Raw genomic sequence first — 9828 nt, 5'->3', positions numbered from 1 at the left:
GTATCTCTTTTCTGAAAATGTAGGTTTATTACCGACTAATTTTGTTAGGTTGGGTTTGCAATATATATTCATAAGCTGCTTGTTGTTATAAGTCTTTATCCAGCTTTTTTTTTTCGCAGACGTCGTTAGGTTTCTATCCATTTTTTGAGCTTACACGGAGAGTGCACACATCTGCTCGGTTTCATGTACATTAGCAGTGCTTAGAAAATATTCAAGTAAGTGAATCATAATTATTAGTTAATGCAAAATACATAGCATCGATATATTTTTGTTTTATCTTTAAAAGATTTTTTATCTTCATATTTATTTTTATGCATGTTTACTATTTAAAAAATTAATCATTATTTTTACATGAAAGCGAGTATTTTTGCATCAACCATTCTTTCTTGATCTAAGCATGCTCTAGATTATGTATTTTGATTCATGCGTTTCAAATATGCTCAAGAATTTTCTTTATAATCAAGCATGGAAGCAAATACCAACAAATTATGCAACTGCACCCGCCAGACTAATGGAAACTATATTAAAATGCCAATTAGCAATAAAAGTCAGTTTAAAATTTTTTGCGGTGTTGCTTTTGCGAATCTGGCCCCTTGACATACCATAGATTCGATAGCTGGCATAATATTACATCCTAAGAATCTTTTTCCATTTTTCTATTTCCCTCAAATTATTTATTACTATATTTCCCTTCCTTTTAATTTTGATAATGCTTGTGTTTTTCCCAAGCTTCCTACTCAATGACTTATTTTGGGTTTTGTATTCGTCCACTGACAGAGTTGCACCTCAATTTAGAGGCTATCTGCGTAGCTATATGAGAAAAGAAGTATTGGCTAGATTTTATCTGTTGATGCCCTTTGGTTAGCTTTCTAGTAGAAAACCGCTGGAAAAACAAGTTTTAAAATTTTTACTTGGTTCCTGGGCTTTCTCCCTCTTTTAGGAGAAATTGCTTCTTTTAAGAGCACTTATTTTTATCTAGGGATTTAGGGGAATCTAGGTTAAACTAAAGGTTTTTAGGGACATACAGGGAAAATGTGCTTTTTTCGAATGAAGTAGTCAAAAAGTAAGAATGACCTGTGTTAATCTTGCTAATATGCAAGATCAAATTAACAGAAGGGGTAAACCTTTAGTGTGAAGCTCTGGTTGTATGCATCCAGCGCCTCCACACTCAACAACCTTACTTGAAGTGATAAATGGGACACTATTTTCTTATTATTCAATCAAACTGATATAGTAAATAATTGATTATTGGAAAATTTCTTCTTAAATAAGGTAATGCACAAAGCCTATTAGGCTTACCAGTGGAGGCTACTTAAAAACTGAGACAGAAGTAAGTTAGGAAGAAAAGAAATATCCTATATCATTAAAAGATTTTTCCAAAAGATGTTTCTGGAGATAAAACTTATCTGTTTTTTATATTTATTTTCGCTAGTGAAAAGATCTTGTATGATATCATTATCTGAAGTAAGATGTCGTTTCGCTTTGCTTTTCAGGTACATACTGTGGAAGTCAGGGAAAAAAAATATACTTTTATTTCTAAGGAGGTAAATACTGAGAAATTAGACCTTAAAAAACTTATGGAAAATTGGAATAAAAATAAGAAAAATCGAATAGTCGAAGCACTGCTTGGTTCCCCTCTAGGCACTGGTAATACATCCTTGAAAAATATTGATGAATCAAAGACCCGGGGTAGTAATGGATGATTTTGATCTCCTAGTAAAAACAAAAGAAGCTGAAATTTTTTACCATGACAAAATTACTTTTTTTAAATCTAGAATTTACATGCATCACCTTTTTGACTTTGTTTTTGCGGTATTTTTAATTTAAGTTTGTTATTTTATTTTCTGTTTTTTATCCACACAGAGTATTTTCCAAATATCAGCAGTATCTTTGAATTAAAATTTTGAAAACAGCCCGGACAGATTACGTAATCATACCTATTGCTGTTGTGGGTTGAAAAGGCTTGTCGATTACATCATACAAGTCCAAATGGCATGAAGTAAAATCAAAAATATCAAAATCAATTCGCATTTAGTTTGCACATCAAGATGAAAAAGAAGAAGCTAAAAACAGCTGACGAATTTTACACCAGCTTTTGAACTAGGAATTATTTATAGATTAAGACTCATTTTTTGTATTATTTGAACTAACTTATTTGGGTTGGAGAGTGACTGAATAGAAATACCAATTGTCGTCTTTTTGCAATGAATTGCTTATTAGAAATAATGCAGCTGATCCAATCTCGCCCAGCACGCTGCTTGCATGGTGTGATGCAAGCTTGTCTAGCCTTGTAAAATTATTTGCTGATTTTGTCTACTTAGCGAATCAAGCAAAGTAAAAGACTAATTTGCAAGCTGAAATCAACCCTTGCTGGGAATACTTGAACCAACCTTAAATCCGAGGAGGATGGGACAATTTTTAGAGTTGGATCTTCGCCAATTTGACAAGGGAAGATACTGCTAGCACATGTAGCAGAGTAGTGCGTGGTGACCTAAAAAAGTTTGGAATTGTTATTTTGCACCACTAACCTGCAATGCAGTTAAGTTAAACATTAATTTATTTAAAATAGCCTGTGCAGCTTAATTTTTTTAATTTTTTAAACTTAATCCTTTTCAGGGGGGGGGCTGGGGATCTATAGAAAAATCTTGGAGGAGGCCCAATATGACAAAGGTGACAATAATTGACCAAATTGACACATTTATTTAAAAAAAACTAAAAAAAGAGAAGAAAAACAGGGACAGAGGGTGCCAGAAAAAATGTTCTGGCACCCTAGTTAATCATTTTTTTTACTTTTATGAAAGGGCTATTTGTAATGAGCTTTAGAATATCGACATTTGGTGCTAGTTTGAACTAATCAAAATTTTTCAGTCAATTAAAAAATTCAACTAAAATTAGCGGTAGCTAAATTCCAATATTAGCTAGGTCTCATTCCGAAAGGGTCTTAAGACATAGTTGCTTGTAAAAAGTAATATTTTTAAATGACCAAGTTTTGGCAGTAATTAGATATCAGAAGTGTTCTTGTTACCGACTTTTTCTGAAGGAAAAGCTGGATATTACGGAGAAAAACAGGACTTTTGGAGAAATACGAGACTTGTAAGTATTCATGAGAACCATATAAGATAGGACCGAGACGTGACCAAGGCTTGTGAGTTTAGGATGGATTTGAAGGTCCTATTTTTAAAGTTTTGGCCAAGTTATTATTCTTCCATGAATTATTAGTCACAAGTTTTTCTTAGGTGACAACTGTTTCCGCGTGCTAACTGACACCACATTGCTATTAACAATTAGGACAATAGATACCAGTCTGAAATCATTTCCAACCCCAAGCTAATAAGCTAAGGCCTATAGTTGCTGTCAAAAAATGAGTTCATCGTTCTGTTTGCCTAGTTGCTGTCCACATGTCATTGTTATGAAGATGCCAAGCTGGGTGGTGGGTGGCACATGATGGATCATAGTTTGTATGTTTTTTTTAATTTGTCTGACTCTAGTTTGGGTGACATCTCCTCCTTTGGTGAGCGACTATTTCATCTTCAAAATAACCCAATTGATGTTCTTAGTTTGATAAATAATTCAGTAGGTCAGTCTAACAAATCACCATCAAATCCCCATTTTTCAGTTAGTAGTAAATACGTATCTGATTTAGATCGAGTATCCAAACGAGATGGTATATTCTCTATACTTCAGCTTAATGTTCAGGGTCTTTGCTCTTCGTTTGATGAGTTGAAAAAAATAGTGCGTAGTGGCCACCCTGACTTCATTGGTCTTTGTGAGACTTTCCTTGATTCAAAAAACGAATCTCTATTGCATCTCCCTTGGTACAAGATGGAATATTTGAATCGAAGAAGGATGGCTAAAGGTGGCCTTGCTGTTTATGTTTCGGAATGTCTTCCGTACTCTGTTAGACATGACCTGTCAAGAAATGAAGAAGGAATTTTTGAATCCATATTTATTGAGATTAAAACCCAAGCTAAAGCTTTGATTGTTGGTAATATATACCGGTCTCCTAGTGGGTCTGTTCCCTCTTTCCTTCAGATTCTTGATGAGGTCTTGGAAATAATCCAACTTCATTCATGTGAACTTGTAATTATGGGCGACTTCAACCTTAATTTGTTTGACCGGAGGTCATCCTCGTCCTTGGATTTTCTTTCAAAAATGCTCGCTTGTGGAACACTGCCTTCTGCATGCATTCCAACTCGCATAAATAACACTACCGCTTCTTTGCTTGATAATATTTTTTCATCTTTGACGTTGGTCATCTTAGACCATTTTCCTGTGTTTTCCATGTATGATTTTTCTAATTCGTTGCCAAGGAGGAGCCAAGAAGCTGGTTTTTCCTCTTTAAAATTTAATGATCAGGGCTTGCATATTCTTAGGTCACGGTTGGCAGGTCGTTCGTGGAGAATTTCTGAAAATGGATCTGACATAAATTCTTTGTTGAATTCGTTTTATGATTCTTTGAAAGAAGTTATCTTTGATACATGTAATGCACCCCAGTCGAATCCAGCATCGAAAAGAACAACCCCTTTGAATCCTTGGATGACCTTGGATGACCCTGGACTCCTTAAAAGTTGGAGGAAGAAAAATTATCTTTGGAAGGCTTACAGATGCTCTAAGCCATTTTCGCGTGATTCTTGGCTTCAACTTTTCAAAGCTTATAGAAGAGTTTACAATTCACTTTGCCGAAGGGCTAAATCGTTATTTTATCATAGAAAATTCTCTGCGTGCAGCAAAGACATTAGGAAGACATGGCAAGTAATCAATTCTGTTATCAGGCCATCTTTTCTGCCTCCTTCTGTCCCTTCAAGTGTTGTGATTGACGGGAAAAATGTAGAGGGTGAGCTAAAAGTTCAAGATGCGTTTACTTCCTATTTTGCTAATATCGGCAAAACTACAGCCTCTTCTGTAAGTCCTTCTTCTTCTCTACCTGATTTTAGGTCTTATCTAGGACCACCTTGTCCTAAATCAATGGCATTGGAACCTGTCTCTGAAGCTGAAATAGCCAGAATTGTCAATTGTTTGAGAGGCTCTTCATCTTCTGGCCCAGACCGTATTCCGACTAAGGTTGTCAAGTTCATTCTTCCTGTCATTGTGTGTGCCCTCACGAGACTTGTCAATCTTTCTTTTGAAAATGGTGTCTTCCCAAGTGCTCTAAAGCGTGCTCGTGTTATCATCCATTTTAAAGGTGGATCAAGGAATGATCCTGCAAATTATCGTCCCATATCTCTTTTATCAGTGTTTAGTAAAATTTTTGAAAAAGCTATGCTTTCTCGACTTCTTGATTTTCTTAATTCTAAACACTTTTTTCATGATTTTCAGTTTGGTTTTAGGGCGAAACATTCAACTGAGCATGCATGTGCAACTCTCTTGAATTATTTAAATTCAGCTCTTGACTCTGGTTTGATACCTGCTGCTCTTTTTCTTGATGTTCGAAAAGCGTTTGACTCATTAACACACAAGATTCTTCTTCTGAAAATGTCCCATATTGGTATAAGAGGGAATGCTTATTCATGGTTTCTATCATATTTATCTGGTCGAGTCATCACGGTTCATCCGGACTTTTCTAATCCTTCTGGAATAGAGTCTGGTGTTCCACAAGGATCTGTCATTGGGCCGATACTCTTTTTAATCTACGTCAATGACCTTAATTTTGCGGTTAAAAATTTAAAACCTACCATTTGCTGTCGTCTTTGTCAACCAGTATCCGTCACTAGCTGTGACAAGAGTTTGTCCTTACCGGATACACTTATTGCTTTTGCTGATGACAGTACTCTTGGCACAACTGGTAGAACTGAGTCTGATCTTCGTTCAAGGATGATAGCCCTTTTTGAAAGAGTTATCCAGTGGTTTGATGTAAATTATCTTGCCTTAAATGTCGAAAAGTCATGTTTTCTCATTTTCTCCAGAGTCTCAAAGGCTTGCCCTGATTTACATGAAATAAATGTATCAAGAGGTTTTCTAAGTAGACCTAAGGATTGTTACGTTCGATTCCTAGGCATCTTGCTTGACGAAAATCTTTCGTTCAAGCAGCATATTGACCTGATTAAAATGAAAGTCTCCAAGAGTCTCGGAATCCTTAGAAAGCTCAAATATATATTTCCAGGGTCGATTCTTAGACTCTTGTTCTGCAGCCTAGTTCAGTCTTATGTTTCATATTGTTCTGTTATTTGGATGTCAACTTTTCCATCGTCTTTGAAGCCACTTTCAAAACTTTATGATGAAGCTAGGACTCTTATTCAGGAAACTAGCCGTTTTTCACTTAAACCCTTGCTTGATTTGAAATCTCTATTTTCTTTCTTGTTCTTTTTTCGTTTTTTACAGTTGCACGGCCATCTTCCTGCTGTCCTATGTAATCATATATCTTTTGTTTCTGATCAATCGACTTATCATCTCCGCACTTCCAATAATTTACTGGTTCTTCACACACCGTCAGTGAGGTCTGACTTCAACCCTCTGACAGCTTGCAACAGGATCTGGAACACGCTCCCAGAGTTCGTACGAAACTGCCACTAGTTTGGTATGTTCAAAAATTATGTTAGAGATTTTCTAGCTAGTAAATAATTTTGTTTGTTTGTTTGTTGTTTGTTTGTTTTTTGTTGTTTTTTTTTGTTTTTTTTGTCTCTTTATTTTTTATTCCGGCTTCCCTTGGAGTTGATGTCTCTGGATTGAGTTGGATATTTAATTGAGTTGGTGAAATCGTGTGCTACCCCCTGCCTAGCTTGTCATTTTTTGGAGATTATTAAGGTGGGCGACTCAATTTTGTTTTTTGGTTTTTGTTTATATTTTTTTGTTGTTGGTATTTTTTTCTCCCCTGTTCTTTCCCGGCCATGGAGCCTTATGGGGGAGATTGCCTTGAAGTAATTTTTTGTTTATGGATTTTAATGTCAAATAAAGAACTCAGAACTCAGTAATCTATTCAAACTTGATGTATCTAGGGTTATATTGAAACTGAAGAACAGGAAAGGCAACACCTACTATGATGAATAAAGAAGGTTCTGCCATTAGTATGAGGAGTTCAACCGGGGGGCAATCCTTCATCTGATAGCTGTTGATGATTAAAACTCCCATGGTTTGGTGACTGAGGTCAGCAAGGCAATGACTGTATAGGGCTTCTTCCTACAAGGTTGTTGGCCAAGAACAAAAGTCAACTATCACCCATGGTCTATTATTTTTTCGACCTGCATATACTTATTATCGTTGAGTTCACAAAAAAAAAACGAAAACAATCCATCTAACCATACATGTGTAGACTTAAAAAAGAGATAATTATGAATCAACACAAAATGATTCAGAAAGAAGAGAAATTGAAGATTATGCCACAAAATATCAGAATCCCCCCCCCCTGAAAAGGAAAGAACTAGTGACCAGTGAAAGACTTAAAATAATTTACACAGGTTGTAATTACGTTACAGGGCTAAATACCATCACCAATAACAACAACTAAGCCACCCCAGACCAAAACAGATTTGCACACTTTATTTTCACACCTCTCAGGTTAGAACTTCAACTGTCACCAGATCTCATGAAGTTCCCATCTCCTACAATAGTCCGAACTCCATTATTTCTAATTATCAACGATAAAGGAAACGGCACGCTTATTTTATATTCACTTAATTCGAATGCCATCACTATGCTCTACAATAAACAGGTCAATCAAATAGAAGATAACTACATGTTTTGATTAGAACGCACAAGCACAATGGAGAGTCAGCTTTCCCAATTCTATTTTTGCGTACGAAAACTCATTTAAAGATTTACGGTCTATATGAAAGGGCTGAGATGCACTAGTCATTAAAGGAAGGACCAAAAAATTCGCAATAATTTGGTTGGTATAATGGCTATGATGTGCTGAATAGCTAATTACATTCAAGGTAGGACTCAAAATCCTCGGTGAATTTTGAGGTTGACCATTTTTTCCGTATCTTAATGTACTTAATTCCAATGCTCTGAAATTCATTGTAAGCACTCCTGCGAGAGTGGTTGCCACATGTGTTTGAGCTTTGTTAAAATATTTGGAAATTATAATCATAGAAGATCTTTGCGCCGATCGTAGGATTCGCTAAATGTTTTTTTCTCAGTGCAGAGATCCAAATAGGCCAAGTGTATAAAATATGGGTTATGATTACTAATTTATATAACATCCACAATGCATGTGGATTCAGGTTCCAAGTACTCTTGGCAACCGTTAGAAGACAAACAGAATATTATTTTGCAGAGTTACCTTTATGTCTAACATGGTCAGTCCATAATAATCAAACAGTTCGTGGTAACAAACTGTAGTAAGGAGCGACCAGGCTCAATAGTAACAAAACTCTAAAAAGCTTTATATAGCATCCACAATGCATGTGAATTCAGGTTCCAAGTACTCTGGGCAACCGTTGGAATACACACAGAATATTATTTTGCAGAGTTACCTTTATGTCTGACATGGTCAGTCCATAATAATCAAACAGTTCGTGGTAACAAACTGTAGTAAGGAGCAACCCGGCTCAATAGTAACAAAACTCTAAAAAACGGAATTTTGATGCCAATAGCTACATCAAAAGAATCAAACTTTAGCGCTGATTTTAAATATATAAGTTTCATGAAGTTAGTCTTACCCATCAAAAGTTACGAGCCTGAGAAAATTTGCCTTATTTTAGAAAATAGGTAAAAACACCCCCTAAAAGTCATAGAATTTTAACGAAAATCACACCATCATATTCCCATTTCCTTGTAATCTTTATTTATGACATTCTCCCAACCCAGACAAGGACAACCTGTTTTCGCGTAGCCCCAGATAGTTGGCCAAAGAGGACAATCTTCGGCAATCTGTCATCCTTAATCCGCAGAACGTGGCCTAGCCATCTCAACCTTTCTTTCATTATAGCCCTAGAAAGCAGGATTGAACCAGGTTTTTCGTACAACCTATTGTTTGAAATACGGTCAGTCAGATGGGTACCCAGAACAATCCGTAGGCAATTTCTCTGGAAAACATCAAGTAAATTTTCATCTGCTTTTCGGAGCACCCATAGCTTCCTGGGAGGGTGTAAAGAGGGAGGCCTTGAATAGATTAAGTTGGAGGAGGAGCGTGCGTAGCTGTGTCAGCCTCAAGCGGCTTGGTGCTGCATTGAGTTATTAGTAGTAGTAGGAGTAGTAGTAAAACTTGTGGATATACAACTGGTAATTCCTCTGATACCCTCTGGTAATTCCTCGACACACATTCTATTTTTACTTTCTCGTTCAGCTGCAAACCAGGTTTCGCGTTGCTTTTATAATACATCGACACGCTTTCTTTAGGTAATTTCTCTCTGAGCTGCAAGCATAATCCCCCCCCCCTAAAGCAACACGTTCGCAAGGTGCTAATTTTAATTACTTAAAACTTGTGGACATACCGGTTTACCGACTCTTGAACATGAAACATATAATTGTCCATGGGAAAAACAATCCCTATTAGGATCTTTACCTCATTTTTCTAATGATAGCCCTTGAGCTTTGTTGATGGTGATTGCAAATGCTAATCGAATTGGGAATTGTAATCTTTTAAATTGAAAAGGCAGATCTGTTGGAATCATGGGAATACGAAGAATAAGAGCAGAGTGACTTTTTTACAGCAAGTCACGTGCCATTGCAAAGCTTTGGTGGATTAATATTTCGTAACAGTATTATTGGTACGCCTATTTCAAGTTGTAGCACGTGTGGTGGAAACCCTGGGAGATTCAGGGAATTTAAAAATTCTGACGGATCGTTAACCGCTTTATTTGATTCAAGAACTGTGTCGACTGACTTGTAAAAAGCTGCCTGGTCTCAAATCTTGGTCAGAATGATATTGTTGATTTCGTGGACGTCTGC

Source organism: Artemia franciscana, chromosome 17 (assembly GCF_032884065.1).
Source record: "Artemia franciscana chromosome 17, ASM3288406v1, whole genome shotgun sequence".
Classification (NCBI taxonomy): domain Eukaryota; kingdom Metazoa; phylum Arthropoda; class Branchiopoda; order Anostraca; family Artemiidae; genus Artemia; species Artemia franciscana.
The sequence above is the reverse complement of the archived record's forward strand: the minus strand, read 5'-3'. Positions refer to the sequence as shown.